At 48.4% G+C, this 25,730-nt stretch overlaps 1 protein-coding gene across 5 annotated transcripts in view; it reads right to left on the bottom strand.

Moving 5' to 3' along the window:
• The window catches only part of nrxn3b (neurexin 3b), a 610,311-nt gene that overhangs the window by 9,233 nt on the left and 575,348 nt on the right, over positions 1–25,730 (bottom strand). The window lies entirely within an intron of this gene.

Here is a 25,730-nt window from a genome sequence, read left to right on the forward strand (position 1 = left end):
GGGCGTTGTGGACTAATGTCAAGATGGAAGGCTTTGCGGACTAATGTCAAGATAGAGGGGCTTTGTGGACTAATGTCAAGATGGAGGGCATTGTGGACTAATGTCAAGATGGAGGGGCATTGTGGACTAATGTCAAGATGGAGGGCTTTGTGGACTAATGTCAAGATTTGCGCTTTGTGGGCTTTGTGTTAAGCCTCCCTTCCTTTAGTACAGGAAACCTGAAGGTACACAACTCTCTGACCTGTCAGTTCCTTTCTCTTTTTGACTAATGTCAAGATAGAGGGGCTTTGTGGACTAATGTCAAGATGGAGGGCTTTGTGGACTAATGTCAAGATGTAAGGCTTTGTGGACTAATGTCAAGATGTAAGGCTTTGTGGACTAATGTCAAGATAGAGGGGCTTTGTGGACTAATGTCAAGATGGAGGGCTTTGTGAACTAATGTCAAGATGGAGGGCTTTGTGGACTAATGTCAAGATAGAGGGGCTTTGTGGACTAATGTCAAGATGGAGGGCTTTGTGGACTAATGTCAAGATGGAGGGGTTTGTGGACTAATGTCAAGATGGATTGGCTTTGTGGACTAATGTCTAAATGGATTGGGTTTGTGGACTAATGTCAAGATGGAGGGCTTTGTGGACTAATGTCAAGATGGAGGGCTTTGTGGACTAATGTCAAGATGGAGGGCATTGTGGACTAATGTCAAGATGGATTGGCTTTGTGGACTAATGTCAAGATGGAGGGCTTTGTGGACTAATGTCAAGATGGAGGGCTTTGTGGACTAATGTCAAGATGGAGGACTTTGTGGACTAATGTCAAGATAGAGGGGATTTGTGGACTAATGTCAAGATGGATTGGCTTTGTGGACTAATGTCAAGATGGAGGGCTTTGTGGACTAATGTCAAGATAGAGGGGATTTGTGGACTAATGTCAAGATGGATTGGCTTTGTGGACTAATGTCAAGATGGAGGGCTTTGTGGACTAATGTCAAGATGGAGGGCTTTGTGGACTAATGTCTAAATCAATTGGCTTTGTGGACTAATGTCAAGATGGATTGGCTTTGTGGACTAATGTCAAGATGGAGGGCTTTGTGGACTAATGTCAAGATGGAGGGCTTTGTGGACTAATGTCAAGATAGAGAGGATTTGTGGACTAATGTCAAGATGGATTGGCTTTGTGGACTAATGTCAAGATGGAGGGCTTTGTGGACTAATGTCAAGATGGAGGGCTTTGTGGACTAATGTCAAGATGGAGGGCTTTGTGGACTAATGTCAAGATAGAGGGGCTTTGTGGACTAATGTCAAGATAGAGGGGCTTTGTGGACTAATGTCAAGATGGAGGGCTTTGTGGACTAATGTCAAGATGGAGGGCTTTGTGGACTAATGTCTAAATGGATTGGCTTTGTGGACTAATGTCAAGATGGAGGGCTTTGTGGACTAATGTCAAGATGGAGGGCGTTGTGGACTAATGTCAAGATGGAGGGGCTTTGTGGACTAATGTCAAGATGGATTGGCTTTGTGGACTAATGTCAAGATGGAGGGGCTTTGTGGACTAATGTCAAGATGGAGGGCTTTGTGGACTAATGTCAAGATGGAGTTCTTTGTGGACGAATGTCAAGATGGAGGGGTTTGTGGACTAATGTCAAGATTCTCTTCTTCTCTTCCTGTCCCCCTCTCTCTTCTTTTCTTCTCTTCCTGTCCCCCTCTCTCTTCTCTTCTTCTCTTCCTGTCCCCCTCTCTCTTCTTTTCTTCTCTTCCTGTCCCCCTCTCTCTTTTCTTCTCTTCCTGTCCCCCTCACTTCTCTTCTTCTCTTCCTGTGCCCCTCTCACTTCTCTTCTTCTCTTCCTGTCCCCCTCTCTCTTTTCTTCTCTTCCTGTCCCCCTCACTTCTCTTCTTCTCTTCCTGTCCCCCTCTCTCTTCTCTTCCTGTCCCCCTCTCTCTTCTTTTCTTCTCTTCCTGTCCCCCTCTCTCTTCTCTTCTTCCCTTTCTGTCTCTCTCTCTCTTTATTTTCTGACTAATCTCCGTGTCCGTCCAGCATTTGCTGAGACCTCAGAATAGAGATGAGTCCCATCAGGAAGGCAGCGCGACGGGTTTTAGCGGCTGTGACAGCACAGAGAGACAGATGGCAGACAGGCAGGCAGCACACAGGCACTCCTCACCCAGACACAGCCACAGTGACTGACTCAGTAAGATTTTACAGGGCTGGCTAAAGATTGTGTGTGAAGAGTCGTTTTCAGACCTTAAATCCCGTTGTGCCTGAGGCCTACTACAGCAGATTCATTCAACTCTGGCTCGGCAGGCAGAGAGATGATTACCAGAGAGAGAGAGAGTGAGAGAGCGAGACCAACAACACAACACTTACTATCAGAGTATTTCAAAGTACATACTGCACCTGGGCTTATTATAATATACAGGTGCATCATGGGAAAGTTTGAGCTTTCTACCAAGCAAAGCAAACTGATCCTATCATCTATGGGGCACAAACTAGACATGGACAAGTTTCTGTCTTTTCACCTTGAGGTGAATCTCAGTAGCATACATCTAAGAGAAGCAGCGTTATTTACTAACCTCTTCTGTTAGGACGTCGTCCTTTAAACAAAGTGGTCTATGTTGAGACAGAAGCAGAGTAATGTAGGATGCGTCGGAACAAAAAACAGTCCTCACAACCCACCTCAGCATCCGGAGGAAGACAGATGAAGTGTGGATGATGAAAATCTCAGAGCAGCAGTTTCTGTCTTACCCCCTTTCTTCTCCATCTGTCCCCCTCTCTCTTCTCCTCTCCTCTATCTGTCCACCGCTCTCTTCTCCTCTCCTCCAGAGTCCAATGGCGGCGAGCTTTACATCACTCCAGCCGGCGCTTGGCATTGTGCATGGTGATCTTAGGCTTGTGTGCAAACCCATTTCATGAAGCTCCCGACGAAAGTTATTGTGTTGACGTTGCTTCCAGAAACAGTTTGGAACTTGGTAGTGAGTAATGCAACCAAGGACAGACAATTTTTACACCCTACGCATTTCAGCACTTGGCGGTCCCATTTCTGTGAGCTTGTGTGGCCTACCACTTCACGGCTGAGGCGATGTTGCTCCTAGACGATTCCACTTCACAATAACAGCACTTACAGTTGGCAGGGCAGAAATTTGACGAACTTACTTGTTGGAAAGGTAGCATCCTATGATGGTGCCACATTGAAAGTCTCTGAGCTCTTCAGTAAGGCAATTCTACTGCCAATATTTGTCTATGGAGATTGCATGGCTGTGTGCTCAATTTTATACACCTGTCAGCAACGGGTGTGATTGAAACAGCCGAGTACACACATTTTAAGGGGTGTACAAATACTTTGGAATGTATTCAGACTCCTTGACTTTTTCCACATTTTGTTAGGTTAAAGCCTTATTCTAAAATTTATTAAATTGTGTTTTTTCCTCATCAATCTACACACAATACTCCATAATGACAAAGCAAAAACAGGTTTTTAGAATTGTTTGCAAATGTATTACAAATAGAAAACTGAAATATCAAATTTACATAAGTATTCTGACCTTTTGCTCAAAACTTTGTTGAAGCACCTTTGGCAGCGATTACAGAATAGAGTCTTCTTGGCTACAACGCTACAAGCTTGTATTTGAGGAGTGTCTTCCATTCTTCTCTGCAGATTCTCTCAAGCTCAGGTTGGATGGGGAGTTTTGCTGCACAGCTATTTTCAGGTCTTGGCCACTCAAGGAAATTCAGAGACTTGTCCCAAAGCTACTCCTGCTTTGTCCCGTTTGCCGGTCAATTTGTCGAATGGCCATTAAGCCCCCCACCCCCCCCCCCCCCCCCACCCGCTCCATTGACATGTGTCAGCTGAATAACCTTTAAACTGATCTAGGGCCTGCATTGACGTGACAGCCGGCCCGATGGGACCTAACAACGCCAGAGCAACACAGCTAGTTGAGAGAGGGAGTCATTGATCTACCCCTCTCATAGTTCACTCTCTCCACTGGTTTCATCCCCCCTGTTTTCCCTCCCGCCTCGTGTTAATGAGACATGCAGAATTAGGTTAGGTCTCCATTAGATTACCGGGCCTATTCATCAGTCGTTAATCTAAATGCTCATGTAGTTACATTTCATGAGGTTTTATTGCATGTGGTTTGTCTTGTGCTGCTAGGTGGCTGTCTTATGTCCTCGTTTTATGGAGGCGCTGTTAGACTGACACTGTTGTGAAGTAAACTATCTGTCGCTCTGCTCTTTTGTTCTTTAAAAAATAACGTACAATGTTTCTAATGTTGCACTGGATAAGACTGTCAGCTAAGTGACTAAAATGTAAATTCAAAATGCTATAATTCTCTAAGACAAGCCAAGGCAGAATTTTTTCCCTGCACCAAAGTGACTGATTACCTGCAGAATAATGATGAGGTTTCACAAGACACTTGAACAGCATGTGGATGTCGTGGTAATCAATCCGTTTGTCAAGTAGTCAAGTGACTTACATCTGACAGAGTTGTAGCGGTCTACATGGATTATGGTTGATAAGGAAGTTACAGTGCCTTGCGAAAGTATTCGGCCCCCTTGAACTTTGCGAACTTTTGCCACATTTCAGGCTTCAAACATGAAGATATAAAACTGTATTTTTTGGAGAAGAATCAACAACAAGTGGGACACAATCATGAAGTGGAACGACATTCATTGGATATTTCAAACTTTTTTAACAAATCAAAAACTGAAAAATTGGGCGTGCAAAATTATTCAGCCCCTTTACTTTCAGTGCAGCAAACTCTCTCCAGAAGTTCAGTGAGGATCTCTGAATGATCCAATGTTGACCTAAATGACTAATGATGATAAATACAATCCACCTGTGTGTAATCAAGTCTCCGTATAAATGCACCTGCACTGTGATAGTCTCAAAGGTCCGTTAAAAGCGCAGAGAGCATCATGAAGAACAAGGAACACACCAGGCAGGTCCGAGATACTGTTGTGAAGAAGTTTAAAGCCGGATTTGGATACAAAAATATTTCCCAAGCTTTAAACATCCCAAGGAGCACTGTGCAAGCGATAATATTGAAATGGAAGGAGTATCAGAACACTGCAAATCTACCAAGACTTGGCCGTCCCTCTAAACTTTCAGCTCATACAAGGAGAAGACTGATCAGAGATGCAGCCAAGAGGCCCATGATCACTCTGGATGAACTGCACAGATCTACAGCTGAGGTGGGAGACTCTGTCCATAGGACAACAATCAGTCGTATATTGCACAAATCTGGCCTTTATGGAAGAGTGGCAAGAAGAAAGCCATTTCTTAAAGATATCCATAAAAAGTGTTGTTTAAAGTTTGCCACAAGCCACCTGGGAGACACACCAAACATGTGGAAGAAGGTGCTCTGGTCAGATGAAACCAAAATTGAACTTTTTGGCAACAATGCAAACGTTATGTTTGGCGTAAAAGCAACACAGCCCATCACTCTGAACACACCATTCCCACTGTCAAACATGGTGGTGGCAGCATCATGGTTTGGGCCTGCTTTTCTTCAGCAGGGACAGGGAAGATGGTTAAAATTGATGGGAAGATGGATGGAGCCAAATACAGGACCATTCTGGAAGAAAACCTGATGGAGTCTGCAAAAGACCTCAGACTGGGACGGAGATTTGTCTTCCAACAAGACAATGATCCAAAACATAAAGCAAAATCTACAATGGAATGGTTCAAAAATAAACATATCCAGGTGTAAGAATGGCCAAGTCAAAGTCCAGACCTGAATCCAATCGAGAATCTGTAGAAAGAACTGAAAACTGCTGTTCACAAATGCTCTCCATCCAACCTCACTGAGCTCGGGCTGTTTTGCAAGGAGGAATGGGAAAAAATGTCAGTCTCTCGATGTGCAAAACTGATAGAGACATACCCCAAGCGACTTACAGCTGTAATCGCAGCAAAAGGTGGCGCTACAAAGTATTAACTTAAGGGGGCTGAATAATTTTGCACGCCCAATTTTTCAGTTTTTGATTTGTTAAAAAAGTTTGAAATATCCAATAAATGTCGTTCCACTTCATGATTGTGTCCCACTTGTTGTTGATTCTTCACAAAAAATACAGGTTTATATCTTTATGTTTGAAGCCTGAAATCTGGCAAAAGGTCGCAAAGATCAAGGGGGCCGAATACTTTCGCAAGGCACTATAGTTAGGGGAAATGTGCTTCATTATGTTATCATCTACTCATTGAATTGGTACATTGCACAACTGTGGTTCTTGAAATGGATTCAGCCGCAGGTGTAGAATATTCTTGGCAATGTTCCTTATTTGCCTTCTTGTGGAACTCTCTCAGGATCAGAGGGTAGGTTCAGGTTTAGACAGTTTTCAAACATAGACAAAACAATCACAGACAAACAGTAAGAACAGACACAACAGGTTGGCAGACGTACACAGACAGACAGAAAAACACTACAGACACGGTAACCAACACGACAAGAAGCAGGAGGGGCAGCAGTGGAGGGGTAACCATCACTGCTGCCCCAGGCAGGGCGAGGCGAGGTTAGCCTGAGAGCAGAGTTGTAGGTGGAGGTAGAAGCACACAAAATGGCCACCAATCAAATCACAGCATGCATTAGCAAGAAGGAGGAGGAGTCACCGAGGTAGTTACAGGAAGTTAGTCTTCTAGTCTACTGTATAGACATGCCACAAATGCCTTCTACTGGCAGCAACATATATAGAATAGAAAAACAGATATACTTTGCAGCAATAAAATAATTTTTATGCCACCTGCATTCAAAATCGACATGTATATGCAGAAAGGCTGAGAGAAAGAAGGCGGGGTGGCCGTGGGGTTGGGTGGGGTGGGGGGGGAGGGAGGGAGGGAGGGTGGGCTGGCGGGGAGTCATTCTTTCAGACACAACTTTCTTGAGACAGAATGGGGTTGCCTGCACAAGGCCCAACCAAAGTATGATGGCAAGAAAATATTGTGTTGCCTTTCATTTCCTGTGTTGTAAATGGAAAATAGGGTATGTTTCAGAATCGGCCTTTAATAATGGCACAGTAAACATCAACAAGAAGATGAGTAGGAGTACTGTTGTTTCACTTTCAACCACAGAGATATCATGCGGCACAAGATGAGGCAAAGGGGAGGGATCAGCTCTATCCTGGTAGATGGGCGGATGAGGAGAACAAAATCAATAAGTCCGGACAACTCAAATCACAAGCAAAAGAAGAGTAAGACAGAAAGGGTACAGAAGAGTAGACAGAAAGGGTACAGAAGAGTAGACAGAAAGGGTACAGAAGAGTAGACAGAAAGGGTACAGAAGAGTAGACAGAAAGGGTACAGAAGAGTAGACAGAAAGGGTACAGAAGAGTAAGACAGAAAGGGTTCAGAAGAGTAGACAGAAAGGGTACAGAAGAGTAGACAGAAAGGGTACAGAAGAGTAGACAGAAAGGGTACAGAAGAGTAAGACAGAAAGGGTACAGAAGAGTAGACAGAAAGGGTACAGAAGAGTAAGACAGAAAGGGTACAGAAGAGTAAGACAGAAAGGGTACAGAAGAGTAAGACAGAAAGGGTAAAGAAGAGTAAGACAGAAAGGGTACAGAAGAGTAGAGATGTCCAGAATGCACTTCACTATGGAAAAGAAAAAGATTCAAACATAAAAGAAACACAACAAATTCAAAAAAAATGTCATGCAACTGTTCATAAAACCTGAGGCAGAGGGGCAGCATGAGGGTATGAATGTCTGTGTCAACATAGTGAGATGCATGTATGACTGTTTAGGACTAAATGTAGTTTATTGTTACCCCTGCAGTATGCCTCCATGAGGGGGTACCAAGTTAACTCAACTCTGACTGACAAGTGCAGAATATACTGTACTTACTCAAACTTTTGCTTCTGAGAATACTTGGGATTTAAGTTTTGGAAGTTAAACTTTTAAATTGTTCAAGCTGTCTGCCATGTCCATTTAATTTCACCTGTCCTTAGGTAAACAAAGTCATTACAACTTCATGCATTGAGATAACATAAAGCTATCATATGTATTGAGATAACATAAAGCTGTCATATGTATTGAGATAACATAAAGCTAACATATGTATTGAGATAACATAAAGCTAACATATGTATTGAGATAACATAAAGCTAACATATGTATTGAGATAACATAAAGCTATCATATGTATTGAGATAACATACAGCTGTCATATGTATTGAGATAACATAAAGCTAACATATGTATTGAGATAACATAAAGCTATCATATGCATTGAGATAGCTTTATGTTATCATATGCATTGAGATAACATAAAGCTATCATGTGTATTGAGATAACATAAAGCTATCATGTGTATTGAGATAACATAAAGCTATCATGTGTATTGAGATAACATAAAGCTATCATGTGTATTGAGATAACATAAAGCTATCATGTGCATTGAGATAACATAAAGCTAACATATGCATTGAGATAACATAAAGCTATCATATGTATTGAGATAGCTTTATGTTATCATATGCATTGAGATAACATAAAGCTATCATATGTATTGAGATAACATAAAGCTATCATATGTATTGAGATAGCTTTAAGTTATCATATGCATTGAGATAACATAAAGCTATCATATGTATTGAGATAACATAAAGCTATCATATGTATTGAGATAACATAAAGCTATCATATGTATTGAGATAACATAAAGCTATCATATGTATTGAGATAACATAAAGCTATCATATGTATTGCTTTAAAGAGAACATTTAACGGGCCACATAAAAAAACAACATTCCTACTAAAAACCGTAACCACAATGCCTTTAGCCCACGATACAACTTAAGGTCACAAAGCTCTAGAGATTATAAACTGTACAATTACTTCCTTATCCACATATTCGGAAACCTCTTTCAACACGGAAAAATATAAAAAAATAATTAAATCAAATATATAATTAACTAAGCCGAATCGCTGATTCATTATCTCCTGCCAGGGATAACAGAATAGGCCAATACATAGTTTTCAGGTGGTCTTAATGAAAACCGATTTACATTGTGCTGAGAAAAAAGTGGACATATGTTTGATAATTAGCCCAGGCATATTTAGGCAGATTAGCTTGGAATTAATTAGTGTTCGATGATGGCATTTGGAAGGACAGCCCACTAATACATTTTTTTTTTAGATCGCTAGAGAATGACATCCACAGGAGGGGAGAGAAGGGGAGGAATTGACTTCCACAGGAGGGGAGAGAGAAGGGAGAAAGACTTCCACAGGAGGGGAGAAAGGGGGAGAATGACATCCACAGGAGAGGAGAGAGGCAGAGAGGGGGAGAAAGACTTCCACAAGAGTGGAGAGAGGGGGAGAATGACATTCACAGGAGTGGAGAGAGGGGGAGAATGACATTCACATGAGTGGAGAGAGGGGGATAATGACATTCACAGGAGTGGAGAGAGGGGGAGAATGACTTCCACAGGAGTGGAGAGAGGGGGAGAATGACATTCACAGGAGTGGAGAGAGGCGAAGAATGACATTCACAGGAGTGGAGAGAGGGGTAGAATGATTTCCACAGGAGTGGAGAGAGGGGATAATGACTTCCACAGGAGGGGAGAAAGGGAGAGAATGACATCCACAGGAGAGGAGAGAGGCAGCGAGGGGGAGATTGACTTCCACAGGATGGTAGAGAGGGGGAGAAAGACTTCCACAAGAGTGGAGAGAGGGGGAGAATGACATTCACAGGAGTGGAGAGAGGAGGAGAATGACATTCACAGGAGTGGAGAGAGGGTGAGAATGACATTCACAGGAGTGGAGAGAGGGGGAGAATGACATTCACAGGAGTGGAGAGAGGGGGAGAATGACTTCCACAGGAGTGGAGAGAGGGGGAGAATGGCATTCACAGGAGTGGAGAGAGGGGTAGAATGACTTCCACAGGAATGGAGAGAGGGTGAGAATGACATTCACAGGAGTGGAGACAGGGGTAGAATGACTTCCACAGGAGTGGAGAGAGGGGGAGAATGACATTCACAGGAGTGGAGAGAGGGGGAGAATGACATTCACAGGAGTGGAGAGAGGGGGAGAATGACATTCACAGGAGTGGAGAGAGTTGGAGAATGACATTCACAGGAGTGGAGAGAGGGGGAGAATGACATTCACAGGAGTGGAGAGAGGGGAAAAAGACTCCCACAATAGGAGAGAGAGGGGGTGAATGTCTTCCACAGAAGTGCAGAGAGGGGGAGAATGACATTCACAGGAGGGAAAGGGAGGGAGAGAGAATTACTTCCACAGGATGATAGAGAGGTGGAGAATAAATTCCACAAGAGAGGAGCGAGGGGGAGAATGACTTTCACAAGAGGGGAGAGAATGACTTCCACACTAAAGGAGAGGGGGAGAATGACATCCACAGGAAGGGAGAGGTGAGATAATGACTTTCACGGGTGTGGAGAGAGGGAGGGAGAATGACTTCCACAGGAGGGTAGAGGGGAGAGGGGGAGAATGACATCCACAGGAAGGTAGAGGGGAGAGGGGGAGAATGACTTCCACAGGAGGGGAGAGAGGGGCGGAGAGAGGGGAAAACGACTCCACCGGAGGGTAGAGGGGAGAGGGGGAGAATGAATTCCACAGGAGGGGAGACTGGGGAGAATGACTTCCACAAGAGGAAAGAGAGAGGCAGAATGTCTTCCACGGAAGTACAGAGAGGGGGGAGAATGACTTCCACAGGAGGGACAAGACAGAGATAATTAATTCCACAGGAGGGGTAGAGAGGGGGAGGATGACTTCCATAGGAGAACATCGAGGGGGAGAATGACTTCCACAGGATGATAGCGAGGGGGATAATGACTTAGACAAGAGGGGACAGAGGGGGAGAGAATGAATTCCACAAGAGAGGAAAGAGGGAGAGAACATCTTCCACAAGTGTGGAGAGAGAGGGAGAATGACTACAACAGGAGGGGCGAGAGGGGGAGAATGACATCCACAGGAGTGAAGATGATTACTTCCACATGAGAGGAGAGAGGGGGAGAATGACATCCACAGGAGAGGAGGGGGAGAATGACTTCCACAGGAGTGAAGATGATTACTTCCACACGAGAGGAGAGAGGGGGAGAATGACATCCACAGGAGAGGAGGGGGAGAATGACTTCCACAGGAGGGGAGATGATTACTTCCACACGAGAGGAGAGAGGGGGAGAATGACATCCACAGGACAGAAGAGAGGGGGAGAATGACTTCCACAGGAGAGAAGAGCGGGGGAGAATGACTTCCACAGGAGGGGAGATGATTACTTCCACACGAGAGGAGAGAGGGGGAGAATGACATCCACAGGACAGGAGAGAGGGGGAGAATGACTTCCACAGGATGGTAGAGAGGGGAAGAATGACTTCCACAGGAGGGAGGAGAGGGGGAGAATGACATCCACAGGAGGGAGGAGAGGGGGAGAATGACTTCCACAGGTTGGAGGAGAGGGGGAGAATGACTTCCACAGGATGATAGCGAGGTGGAGAATGACTTCCACAGGAGAGGAGAGAGGGGGAGAATGACATCCACAGGAGGGGAGATGATTACTTCCACACGAGAGGAGAGAGGGGGAGAATGACATCCACGGGAGAAGAGAGAGGGGGAGAATGACTTCCACAGGACAGGAGAGAGGGGGAGAATGACTTCCACATGAGAGGAGAGAGGGGGAGAATGACTTCCACAGGAGAGGAGAGAGGGGGAGAATGACTTCCACAGGAGAGGAGAAAGGGGGAGAATGACTTCCACACTACGGTAAAGAGGGGAAGAATGACTTTTACGGGATGAGAGAGGGAGAGAATGACTTCCACAAGAGAAGGGAGAGAATAATTTCCACAAGAGGGGAGAATTACTTTTACGGGATGAGAGAGGGGGAGAATGACTTCCACAGGATGATAGCGAGGGGGAGAATGACTTCCACAGGAGAGGAGAGAGGGGGAGAATGACATCCACAGGAGGGGAGATGATTACTTCCACACGAGAGGAGAGAGGGGGAGAATGACATCCACAGGAGAGGAGGGGGAGAATGACTTCCACAGGAGGGGAGAGAGGGGGAGAATGACTTCAACAGTACGGTAAAGAGGGGAAGAATGACTTTTACGGGATGAGAGAGGGGGAGAATGACTTCCACAAGAGGAGGGAGAGAATAATTTACACAAGAGGGGAGAATGACTTTTACGGGATGAGCGAGAGGGAGAATGAATTCCACAAGAGGAGGGAATGACTTCCACAGTAGGGGAGAGAAGGGGAGAATGACATCCACAGGATGGTAGAGAGGGGGAGAATGACATCCACAGGAGGGGAGATGATTACTTCCACACGAGAGGAGAGAGGGGGAGAATGACATCCACAGGAGAGGAGGGGGAGAATGACTTCCACAGGAGGGGAGAGAGGGGGAGAATGACTTCCACAGTACGGTAAAGAGGGGAAGAATGACTTTTACGGGATGAGAGAGGGGGAGAATGACTTCCACAAGAGGAGGGAGAGAATAATGTCCACAAGAGGGGAGAATACCTTTTACGGGATGAGCGAGGGGGAGAATGAATTCCACAAGAGGGGAGAATGACTTCCACAGGAGAGGAGAGAAGGGGAGAATGACATCCACAGGATGGTAGAGAGGGGGAGAATGACATCCACAGGATGGTAGAGAGGGGGAGAATGACTTCCACAGGTTGGTAGAGAGGGGGAGAATGACTTCCACAGGTTGGTAGAGAGGGGGAGAATGACTTCCACAGGTTGGTAGAGAGGGGGAGAATGACTTCCACAGGACAGGAGAGAGGGGGAGAATGACTTCCACATGAGAGGAGAGAGGGGGAGAATGACTTCCACAGGAGAGGAGAGAGGGGGAGAATGACTTCCACAGGAGAGGAGAAAGGGGGAGAATGACTTCCACACTACGGTAAAGAGGGGAAGAATGACTTTTACGGGATGAGAGAGGGAGAGAATGACTTCCACAAGAGAAGGGAGAGAATAATTTCCACAAGAGGGGAGAATTACTTTTACGGGATGAGAGAGGGGGAGAATGACTTCCACAGGTTGATAGCGAGGGGGAGAATGACTTCCACAGGAGAGGAGAGAGGGGGAGAATGACATCCACAGGAGGGGAGATGATTACTTCCACACGAGATGAGAGAGGGGGAGAATGACATCCACAGGAGAGGAGGGGGAGAATGACTTCCACAGGAGGGGAGAGAGGGGGAGAATGACTTCCACAGTACGGTAAAGAGGGGAAGAATGACTTTTACGGGATGAGAGAGGGGGAGAATGACTTCCACAAGAGGAGGGAGAGAATAATTTACACAAGAGGGGAGAATGACTTTTACGGGATGAGCGAGGAGGTGAATGAATTCCACAAGAGGAGGGAATGACTTCCACAGTAGGGGAGAGAAGGGGAGAATGACATCCACAGGATGGTAGAGAGGGGGAGAATGACATCCACAGGAGGGGAGATGATTACTTCCACACGAGAGGAGAGAGGGGGAGAATGACATCCACAGGAGAGGAGGGGGAGAATGACTTCCACAGGAGGGGAGAGAGGGGGAGAATGACTTCCACAGTACGGTAAAGAGGGGAAGAATGACTTTTACGGGATGAGAGAGGGGGAGAATGACTTCCACAAGAGGAGGGAGAGAATAATGTCCACAAGAGGGGAGAATACCTTTTACGGGATGAGCGAGGGGGAGAATGAATTCCACAAGAGGGGAGAATGACTTCCACAGGAGAGGAGAGAAGGGGAGAATGACATCCACAGGATGGTAGAGAGGGGGAGAATGACATCCACAGGATGGTAGAGAGGGGGAGAATGACTTCCACAGGTTGGTAGAGAGGGGGAGAATGACTTCCACAGGTTGGTAGAGAGGGGGAGAATGACTTCCACAGGAGGGAGGAGAGGGGGAGAATGACTTCCACATAAGGGAGGAGAGGGGGAGAATGACTTCCACAGGACAGGAGAGAGGGGGAGAATGACTTCCACAGGAGGGGAGATGATTACTTCCACACAAGAGGAGAGAGGGGGAGAATGACATCCACAGGACAGGAGAGAGGGGGAGAATGACTTCCACAGGTGACGAAAGAGGGGGAGAATGACTTCCACAGGAGAGGAGAGAGGGGAGAATGACTTCCACAGGAGAGGAGAGAGGGGGAGAATGACTTCCACAGGAGAGGAGAGAGGGGGAGAATGACATCCACAGGAGGGGAGATGATTACTTCCACACGAGAGGAGAGAGGGGGAGAATGACATCCACGGGAGAGGAGGGGGAGAATGACTTCCACAGGACAGGAGAGAGGGGGAGAATGACTTCCACATGAGAGGAGAAAGGGGGAGAATGACTTCCACACTACGGTAAAGAGGGGAAGAATGACTTTTACGGGATGAGAGAGGGGGAGAATGACTTCCACAAGACGAGGGAGAGAATAATTTCCACAAGAGGGGAGAATGACTTTTACGGGATGAGAGAGGGGGAGAATGAATTCCACAAGAGGGGAGAATGACTTCCACAGGAGGGGAGAGAAGGGGAGAATGACATCCACAGGATGGTAGAGAGAGGGAGAATGATATCCACAGGAGGGGAGATGATTACTTCCACACGAGAGGAGAGAGGGGGAGAATGACATCCACAGGTTGGTAGAGAGGGGGAGAATGACTTCCACAGGACAGGAGAGAGGGGGAGAATGACTTCCACAGGAGAGGAGAGAGGGGGAGAATGACTTCCACAGGATGGTAGAGAGGGGGAGAATGACTTCCACATGATGGTAGAGAGGGGGAGAATGACTTCCACAGGATGGTAGAGAGGGGGAGAATGACTTCCACATGATGGTAGAGAGGTGGAGAATGACTTCCACAGGATGGTAGAGAGGGGGAGAATGACTTCCACAAGAGGGGAGAGGGAGAGAATGACTTCCACAGGAGGGGAGAGAGGGGGAGAATGACTTCCACAGTACAGTAAAGAGGGGAAGAATGACTTTTGCGGGATGAGAGAGGGGGAGAATGACTTCCACAGGAGAGGAGAAAGGGGGAGAATGACTTCCACAGGATGGTAGAGAGGGGGAGAATGACTTCCACATGATGGTAGAGAGGGGGAGAATGACTTCCACAGGATGGTAGAGAGGGGGAGAATGACTTCCACAGGTTGGTAGAGAGGGGGAGAATGACTTCCACAGGTTGGTAGAGAGGGGGAGAATGACTTCCACAGGTTGGTAGAGAGGGGGAGAATGACTTCCACAGGAGGGAGGAGAGGGGGAGAATGACTTCCACAGTACGGTAAAGAGGGGAAGAATGACTTTTACGGGATGAGAGAGGGGGAGAATGACTTCCACAAGAGGAGGGAGAGAATAATTTACACAAGAGGGGAGAATGACTTTTACGGGATGAGCGAGGAGGTGAATGAATTCCACAAGAGGAGGGAATGACTTCCACAGTAGGGGAGAGAAGGGGAGAATGACATCCACAGGATGGTAGAGAGGGGGAGAATGACATCCACAGGAGGGGAGATGATTACTTCCACACGAGAGGAGAGAGGGGGAGAATGACATCCACAGGAGAGGAGGGGGAGAATGACTTCCACAGGAGGGGAGAGAGGGGGAGAATGACTTCCACAGTACGGTAAAGAGGGGAAGAATGACTTTTACGGGATGAGAGAGGGGGAGAATGACTTCCACAAGTGGAGGGAGAGAATAATGTCCACAAGAGGGGAGAATACCTTTTACGGGATGAGCGAGGGGGAGAATGAATTCCACAAGAGGGGAGAATGACTTCCACAGGAGAGGAGAGAAGGGGAGAATGACATCCACAGGATGGTAGAGAGGGGGAGAATGACATCCACAGGATGGTAGAGAGGGGGAGAATGACTTCCACAGGTTGGTAGAGAGGGGGAGAATGACTTCCACAGGTTGGTAGAGAGGGGGAGAATGACTTCCACAGGAGGGAGGAGAGGGGGAGAATGACTTCCACATAAGGGAGGAGAGGGGGAGAATGACTTCCACAGGACAGGAGAGAGGGGGAGAATGACTTCCACAGGAGGGGAGATGATTACTTCCACACAAGAGGAGAGAGGGGGAGAATGACATCCACAGGACAGGAGAGAGGGGGAGAATGACTTCCACAGGTGACGAGAGAGGGGGAGAATGACTTCCACAGGAGAGGAGAGAGGGGAGAATGACTTCCACAGGAGAGGAGAGAGGGGGAGAATGACTTCCACAGGAGAGGAGAGAGGGGGAGAATGACATCCACAGGAGGGGAGATGATTACTTCCACACGAGAGGAGAGAGGGGGAGAATGACATCCACGGGAGAGGAGGGGGAGAATGACTTCCACAGGACAGGAGAGAGGGGGAGAATGACTTCCACATGAGAGGAGAAAGGGGGAGAATGACTTCCACACTACGGTAAAGAGGGGAAGAATGACTTTTACGGGATGAGAGAGGGGGAGAATGACTTCCACAAGACGAGGGAGAGAATAATTTCCACAAGAGGGGAGAATGACTTTTACGGGATGAGAGAGGGGGAGAATGAATTCCACAAGAGGGGAGAATGACTTCCACAGGAGGGGAGAGAAGGGGAGAATGACATCCACAGGATGGTAGAGAGAGGGAGAATGATATCCACAGGAGGGGAGATGATTACTTCCACACGAGAGGAGAGAGGGGGAGAATGACATCCACAGGTTGGTAGAGAGGGGGAGAATGACTTCCACAGGACAGGAGAGAGGGGGAGAATGACTTCCACAGGAGAGGAGAGAGGGGGAGAATGACTTCCACAGGATGGTAGAGAGGGGGAGAATGACTTCCACATGATGGTAGAGAGGGGGAGAATGACTTCCACAGGATGGTAGAGAGGGGGAGAATGACTTCCACATGATGGTAGAGAGGTGGAGAATGACTTCCACAGGATGGTAGAGAGGGGGAGAATGACTTCCACAAGAGGGGAGAGGGAGAGAATGACTTCCACAGGAGGGGAGAGAGGGGGAGAATGACTTCCACAGTACAGTAAAGAGGGGAAGAATGACTTTTGCGGGATGAGAGAGGGGGAGAATGACTTCCACAGGAGAGGAGAAAGGGGGAGAATGACTTCCACAGGATGGTAGAGAGGGGGAGAATGACTTCCACATGATGGTAGAGAGGGGGAGAATGACTTCCACAGGTTGGTAGAGAGGGGGAGAATGACTTCCACAGGTTGGTAGAGAGGGGGAGAATGACTTCCACAGGAGGGAGGAGAGGGGGAGAATGACTTCCACATAAGGGAGGAGAGGGGGAGAATGACTTCCACAGGACAGGAGAGAGGGGGAGAATGACTTCCACAGGAGGGGAGATGATTACTTCCACACAAGAGGAGAGAGGGGGAGAATGACATCCACAGGACAGGAGAGAGGGGGAGAATGACTTCCACAGGTGACGAGAGAGGGGGAGAATGACTTCCACAGGAGAGGAGAGAGGGGAGAATGACTTCCACAGGAGAGGAGAGAGGGGGAGAATGACTTCCACAGGAGAGGAGAGAGGGGGAGAATGACATCCACAGGAGGGGAGATGATTACTTCCACACGAGAGGAGAGAGGGGGAGAATGACATCCACGGGAGAGGAGGGGGAGAATGACTTCCACAGGACAGGAGAGAGGGGGAGAATGACTTCCACAGGAGAGTAGAGAGGGGGAGAATGACTTCCACATGAGAGGAGAAAGGGGGAGAATGACTTCCACACTACGGTAAAGAGGGGAAGAATGACTTTTACGGGATGAGAGAGGGGGAGAATGACTTCCACAAGACGAGGGAGAGAATAATTTCCACAAGAGGGGAGAATGACTTTTACGGGATGAGAGAGGGGGAGAATGAATTCCACAAGAGGGGAGAATGACTTCCACAGGAGGGGAGAGAAGGGGAGAATGACATCCACAGGATGGTAGAGAGAGGGAGAATGATATCCACAGGAGGGGAGATGATTACTTCCACACGAGAGGAGAGAGGGGGAGAATGACATCCACAGGTTGGTAGAGAGGGGGAGAATGACTTCCACAGGACAGGAGAGAGGGGGAGAATGACTTCCACAGGAGAGGAGAGAGGGGGAGAATGACTTCCACAGGATGGTAGAGAGGGGGAGAATGACTTCCACATGATGGTAGAGAGGGGGAGAATGACTTCCACAGGATGGTAGAGAGGGGGAGAATGACTTCCACATGATGGTAGAGAGGTGGAGAATGACTTCCACAGGATGGTAGAGAGGGGGAGAATGACTTCCACAAGAGGGGAGAGGGGGAGAATGACTTCCACAGGAGGGGAGAGAGGGGGAGAATGACTTCCACAGTACAGTAAAGAGGGGAAGAATGACTTTTGCGGGATGAGAGAGGGGGAGAATGACTTCCACAGGAGAGGAGAAAGGGGGAGAATGACTTCCACACTACGGTAAAGAGGGGAAGAATGACTTTTACGGGATGAGAGAGGGAGAGAATGACTTCCACAAGAGAAGGGAGAGAATAATTTCCACAAGAGGGGAGAATTACTTTTACGGGATGAGAGAGGGGGAGAATGAATTCCACAAGAGGAGGGAATGACTTCCACAGTAGGGGAGAGAAGGGGAGAATGACATCCACAGGATGGTAGAGAGGGGGAGAATGACATCCACAGGAGGGGAGATGATTACTTCCACACGAGAGGAGAGAGGGGGAGAATGACATCCACAGGAGAGGAGGGGGAGAATGACTTCCACAGGAGGGGAGAGAGGGGGAGAATGACTTCCACAGTACGGTAAAGAGGGGAAGAATGACTTTTACGGGATGAGAGAGGGGGAGAATGACTTCCACAAGAGGAGGGAGAGAATAATGTCCACAAGAGGGGAGAATACCTTTTACGGGATGAGCGAGGGGGAGAATGAATTCCACAAGAGGGGAGAATGACTTCCACAGGAGAGGAGAGAAGGGGAGAATGACATCCACAGGATGGTAGAGAGGGGGAGAATGACATCCACAGGATGGTAGAGAGGGGGAGAATGACTTCCACAGGTTGGTAGAGAGGGGGAGAATGACTTCCACAGGTTGGTAGAGAGGGGGAGAATGACTTCCACAGGTTGGTAGAGAGGGGGAGAATGACTTCCACAGGATGGTAGAGAGGGGGAGAATGACTTCCACAGGTTGGTAGAGAGGGGGAGAATGACTTCCACAGGAGGGAGGAGAGGGGGAGAATGACTTCCACATAAGGGAGGAGAGGGGGAGAATGACTTCCACAGGACAGGAGAGAGGGGGAGAATGACTTCCACAGGAGGGGAGATGATTACTTCCACACAAGAGGAGAGAGGGGGAGAATGACATCCACAGGACAGGAGAGAGGGGGAGAATGACTTCCACAGGTGACGAGAGAGGGGGAGAATGACTTCCACAGGAGAGGAGAGAGGGGAGAATGACTTCCACAGGAGAGGAGAGAGGGGGAGAATGACTTCCACAGGAGAGGAGAGAGGGGGAGAATGACATCCACAGGAGGGGAGATGATTACTTCCACACGAGAGGAGAGAGGGGGAGAATGACATCCACGGGAGAGGAGGGGGAGAATGACTTCCACAGGACAGGAGAGAGGGGGAGAATGACTTCCACAGGAGAGTAGAGAGGGGGAGAATGACTTCCACATGAGAGGAGAAAGGGGGAGAATGACTTCCACACTACGGTAAAGAGGGGAAGAATGACTTTTACGGGATGAGAGAAGGGGAGAATGACTTCCACAAGACGAGGGAGAGAATAATTTCCACAAGAGGGGAGAATGACTTTTACGGGATGAGAGAGGGGGAGAATGAATTCCAAAAGAGGGGAGAATGACTTCCACAGGAGGGGAGAGTAGGGGAGAATGACATCCACAGGATGGTAGAGAGAGGGAGAATGATATCCACAGGAGGGGAGATGATTACTTCCACACGAGAGGAGAGAGGGGGAGAATGACATCCACAGGTTGGTAGAGAGGGGGAGAATGACTTCCACAGGACAGGAGAGAGGGGGAGAATGACTTCCACAGGAGAGGAGAGAGGGGGAGAATGACTTCCACAGGATGGTAGAGAGGGGGAGAATGACTTCCACATGATGGTAGAGAGGGGGAGAATGACTTCCACAGGATGGTAGAGAGGGGGAGAATGACTTCCACATGATGGTAGAGAGGTGGAGAATGACTTCCACAGGATGGTAGAGAGGGGGAGAATGACTTCCACAAGAGGGGAGAGGGGGAGAATGACTTCCACAGGAGGGGAGAGAGGGGGAGAATGACTTCCACAGTACAGTAAAGAGGGGAAGAATGACTTTTGCGGGATGAGAGAGGGGGAGAATGACTTCCACAAGAGGAGGGAGAGAATCATTTCCACAAGAGGGGCGAATGACTTTTACGGGATGAGAGAGGGGGAGAATAAATTCCACAAGAGGGGAGAATGACATCCACAGGATGGTAGAGAGGGGGAGAATGACATCCACAGGAGGGGAGATGATTACTTCCACACGAGAGGAGAGAGGGGGAGAATGACATCCACAGGTTGGTAGAGAGGGGGAGAATGACTTCCACAGGACAGGAGAGAGGGGGAGAATGACTTCCACAGGAGAGGAGAGAGGGGGAGAATGACTTCCACAGGTTGCTAGAGAGGGGGAGAATGACTTCCACAGAATGGTAGAGAGGGGGAGAATGACTTCCACAGGTTGGTAGAGAGGGGGAGAATGACTTCCACAGGATGGTAGAGAGGGGGAGAATGACTTCCACATGATGGTAGAGAGGGGGAGAATGACTTCCACAGGATGGTAGAGAGGGGGAGAATGACTTCCACAGGATGGTAGAGAGGGGGAGAATGACTTCCACAGGATGGTAGAGAGGGGGAGAATGACTTCCACATGATGGTAGAGAGGGGGAGAATGACTTCCACAGGAGGGAGGAGAGGGGGAGAATGACTTCCACAGGAGGGAGGAGAGGGGGAGAATGACTTCCACAGGAGGGAGGAGAGGGGGAGAATGACTTCCACAGGTTGGAGGAGAGGGGGAGAATGACTTCCACATGATGGTAGAGAGGGGGAGAATGACTTCCACAGGATGGTAGAGAGGGGGAGAATGACTTCCACATGATGGTAGAGAGGGGGAGAATGACTTCCACAGGATGGTAGAGAGGGGGAGAATGACTTCCACAAGAGGGGAGAGGGGGAGAATGACTTCCACAGGAGGGGAGAGAGGGGGAGAATGACTTCCACAGTACAGTAAAGAGGGGAAGAATGACTTTTGCGGGATGAGAGAGGGGGAGAATGACTTCCACAAGAGGAGGGAGAGAATAATTTCCACAAGAGGGGCGAATGACTTTTACGGGATGAGAGAGGGGGAGAATAAATTCCACAAGAGGGGAGAATGACTTCCACAGGAGGGGAGAGAAGGGGAGAATGACATCCACAGGATGGTAGAGAGGGGGAGAATGACATCCACAGGATGGTAGAGAGGGGGAGAATGACATCCACAGGAGGGGAGATGATTACTTCCACACGAGAGGAGAGAGGGGGAGAATGACATCCACAGGTTGGTAGAGAGGGGGAGAATGACTTCCACAGGACAGGAGAGAGGGGGAGAATGACTTCCACAGGAGAGGAGAGAGGGGGAGAATGACTTCCACAGGTTGCTAGAGAGGGGGAGAATGACTTCCACAGGATGGTAGAGAGGGGGAGAATGACTTCCACAGGTTGGTAGAGAGGGGGAGAATGACTTCCACAGGATGGTAGAGAGGGGGAGAATGACTTCCACATGATGGTAGAGAGGGGGAGAATGACTTCCACAGGATGGTAGAGAGGGGGAGAATGACTTCCACAGGATGGTAGAGAGGGGGAGAATGACTTCCACAGGATGGTATAGAGGGGGAGAATGACTTCCACATGATGGTAGAGAGGGGGAGAATGACTTCCACAGGAGGGAGGAGAGGGGGAGAATGACTTCCACAGGTTGGTAGAGAGGGGGAGAATGACTTCCACAGGTTGGTAGAGAGGGGGAGAATGACTTCCACAGGTTGGTAGAGAGGGGGAGAATGACTTCCACAGGATGGTAGAGAGGGGGAGAATGACTTCCACAGGTTGGTAGAGAGGGGGAGAATGACTTCCACAGGAGGGAGGAGAGGGGGAGAATGACTTCCACATAAGGGAGGAGAGGGGGAGAATGACTTCCACAGGACAGGAGAGAGGGGGAGAATGACTTCCACAGGAGGGGAGATGATTACTTCCACACAAGAGGAGAGAGGGGGAGAATGACATCCACAGGACAGGAGAGAGGGGGAGAATGACTTCCACAGGTGACGAGAGAGGGGGAGAATGACTTCCACAGGAGAGGAGAGAGGGGAGAATGACTTCCACAGGAGAGGAGAGAGGGGGAGAATGACTTCCACAGGAGAGGAGAGAGGGGGAGAATGACATCCACAGGAGGGGAGATGATTACTTCCACACGAGAGGAGAGAGGGGGAGAATGACATCCACGGGAGAGGAGGGGGAGAATGACTTCCACAGGACAGGAGAGAGGGGGAGAATGACTTCCACAGGAGAGTAGAGAGGGGGAGAATGACTTCCACATGAGAGGAGAAAGGGGGAGAATGACTTCCACACTACGGTAAAGAGGGGAAGAATGACTTTTACGGGATGAGAGAAGGGGAGAATGACTTCCACAAGACGAGGGAGAGAATAATTTCCACAAGAGGGGAGAATGACTTTTACGGGATGAGAGAGGGGGAGAATGAATTCCAAAAGAGGGGAGAATGACTTCCACAGGAGGGGAGAGAAGGGGAGAATGACATCCACAGGATGGTAGAGAGAGGGAGAATGATATCCACAGGAGGGGAGATGATTACTTCCACACGAGAGGAGAGAGGGGGAGAATGACATCCACAGGTTGGTAGAGAGGGGGAGAATGACTTCCACAGGACAGGAGAGAGGGGGAGAATGACTTCCACAGGAGAGGAGAGAGGGGGAGAATGACTTCCACAGGATGGTAGAGAGGGGGAGAATGACTTCCACATGATGGTAGAGAGGGGGAGAATGACTTCCACAGGATGGTAGAGAGGGGGAGAATGACTTCCACATGATGGTAGAGAGGTGGAGAATGACTTCCACAGGATGGTAGAGAGGGGGAGAATGACTTCCACAAGAGGGGAGAGGGGGAGAATGACTTCCACAGGAGGGGAGAGAGGGGGAGAATGACTTCCACAGTACAGTAAAGAGGGGAAGAATGACTTTTGCGGGATGAGAGAGGGGGAGAATGACTTCCACAAGAGGAGGGAGAGAATAATTTCCACAAGAGGGGCGAATGACTTTTACGGGATGAGAGAGGGGGAGAATAAATTCCACAAGAGGGGAGAATGACATCCACAGGATGGTAGAGAGGGGGAGAATGACATCCACAGGAGGGGAGATGATTACTTCCACACGAGAGGAGAGAGGGGGAGAATGACATCCACAGGTTGGTAGAGAGGGGGAGAATGACTTCCACAGGACAGGAGAGAGGGGGAGAATGACTTCCACAGGAGAGGAGAGAGGGGGAGAATGACTTCCACAGGTTGCTAGAGAGGGGGAGAATGACTTCCACAGAATGGTAGAGAGGGGGAGAATGACTTCCACAGGTTGGTAGAGAGGGGGAGAATGACTTCCACAGGATGGTAGAGAGGGGGAGAATGACTTCCACATGATGGTAGAGAGGGGGAGAATGACTTCCACAGGATGGTAGAGAGGGGGAGAATGACTTCCACAGGATGGTAGAGAGGGGGAGAATGACTTCCACAGGATGGTAGAGAGGGGGAGAATGACTTCCACATGATGGTAGAGAGGGGGAGAATGACTTCCACAGGAGGGAGGAGAGGGGGAGAATGACTTCCACAGGAGGGAGGAGAGGGGGAGAATGACTTCCACAGGAGGGAGGAGAGGGGGAGAATGACTTCCACAGGTTGGAGGAGAGGGGGAGAATGACTTCCACATGATGGTAGAGAGGGGGAGAATGACTTCCACAGGATGGTAGAGAGGGGGAGAATGACTTCCACATGATGGTAGAGAGGGGGAGAATGACTTCCACAGGATGGTAGAGAGGGGGAGAATGACTTCCACAAGAGGGGAGAGGGGGAGAATGACTTCCACAGGAGGGGAGAGAGGGGGAGAATGACTTCCACAGTACAGTAAAGAGGGGAAGAATGACTTTTGCGGGATGAGAGAGGGGGAGAATGACTTCCACAAGAGGAGGGAGAGAATAATTTCCACAAGAGGGGCGAATGACTTTTACGGGATGAGAGAGGGGGAGAATAAATTCCACAAGAGGGGAGAATGACTTCCACAGGAGGGGAGAGAAGGGGAGAATGACATCCACAGGATGGTAGAGAGGGGGAGAATGACATCCACAGGATGGTAGAGAGGGGGAGAATGACATCCACAGGAGGGGAGATGATTACTTCCACACGAGAGGAGAGAGGGGGAGAATGACATCCACAGGTTGGTAGAGAGGGGGAGAATGACTTCCACAGGACAGGAGAGAGGGGGAGAATGACTTCCACAGGAGAGGAGAGAGGGGGAGAATGACTTCCACAGGTTGCTAGAGAGGGGGAGAATGACTTCCACAAGATGGTAGAGAGGGGGAGAATGACTTCCACAGGTTGGTAGAGAGGGGGAGAATGACTTCCACAGGATGGTAGAGAGGGGGAGAATGACTTCCACATGATGGTAGAGAGGGGGAGAATGACTTCCACAGGATGGTAGAGAGGGGGAGAATGACTTCCACAGGATGGTAGAGAGGGGGAGAATGACTTCCACAGGATGGTATAGAGGGGGAGAATGACTTCCACATGATGGTAGAGAGGGGGAGAATGACTTCCACAGGAGGGAGGAGAGGGGGAGAATGACTTCCACAGGAGGGAGGAGAGGGGGAGAATGACTTCCACAGGAGGGAGGAGAGGGGGAGAATGACTTCCACAGGAGGGAGGAGAGGGGGAGAATGACTTCCACAGGAAGGAGGAGAGGGGAAGAATGACTTCCACAGGGATTCAGGAGAGGAGAGAGCGAGAGAGGCCCTTCACACAATAGTCATAGAATTTGAATATTCAATAGTCCACCGGAACATTTACCAACCACAGAATGGTGACTTGAATGGGGATGTCTGTTCTGGGTAGTTTATGTCTATGCTGGTTCACATTGAACCAGGCAATATTTGTTTGTAGTTATTAATTTTCAGGACTAGTAGGAGTGTATCAGACAGTATTTGTTTGTAGTTATTCATTTTCAGGACTAATAGGAGTGTATCAGAATATTTGTTTGTAGTTATTCATTTTCAGGACTAATAGGGGTGTATCTGGATGAATTATCCTCATGACAGACAATATGATTGGCTGTGCTCTGATGGGGCTGAGCTGAGCTCTGTTGGGGACATGACAGACAGCTTATCATTAATATTAGCATGCAGCAAACCGCTCCTAAACCCAAGTTGTCTCAAAACAAGTGATATGTTTCCATTTCAAATCTACTTCCTGCTCAGCTCTGGCATTATGCGTTATCATTATTATTATTATTATTGTTATTATTATTATTATTATTTCACACTACTGAGAGTTATAACTCACTTCAACCTGGTGACAACTATGTGTGGTGAGGCAGGAGAGAGAGAAACGATGCACACCGAAGTTGGAGGATATCTGTTGTCTATTAGAGTATTTCAGGTAAGGCAAGCCTCCAACGTATAAGGAAACAAAAGGAACAAACAGGAGAAAGAGAGAAGAGAGAGGGGGGAGGACTGGGTCTGTTGTAGTTAGTCTGCTACATATCACAGTATCTATGCTGAAAGCATTTTTTTTGTTCCTT

The sequence above is a fragment of the Oncorhynchus mykiss genome, chromosome 4 (assembly GCF_013265735.2).
Source record: "Oncorhynchus mykiss isolate Arlee chromosome 4, USDA_OmykA_1.1, whole genome shotgun sequence".
In the NCBI taxonomy this organism is placed as follows: Eukaryota; Metazoa; Chordata; class Actinopteri; order Salmoniformes; family Salmonidae; genus Oncorhynchus; species Oncorhynchus mykiss.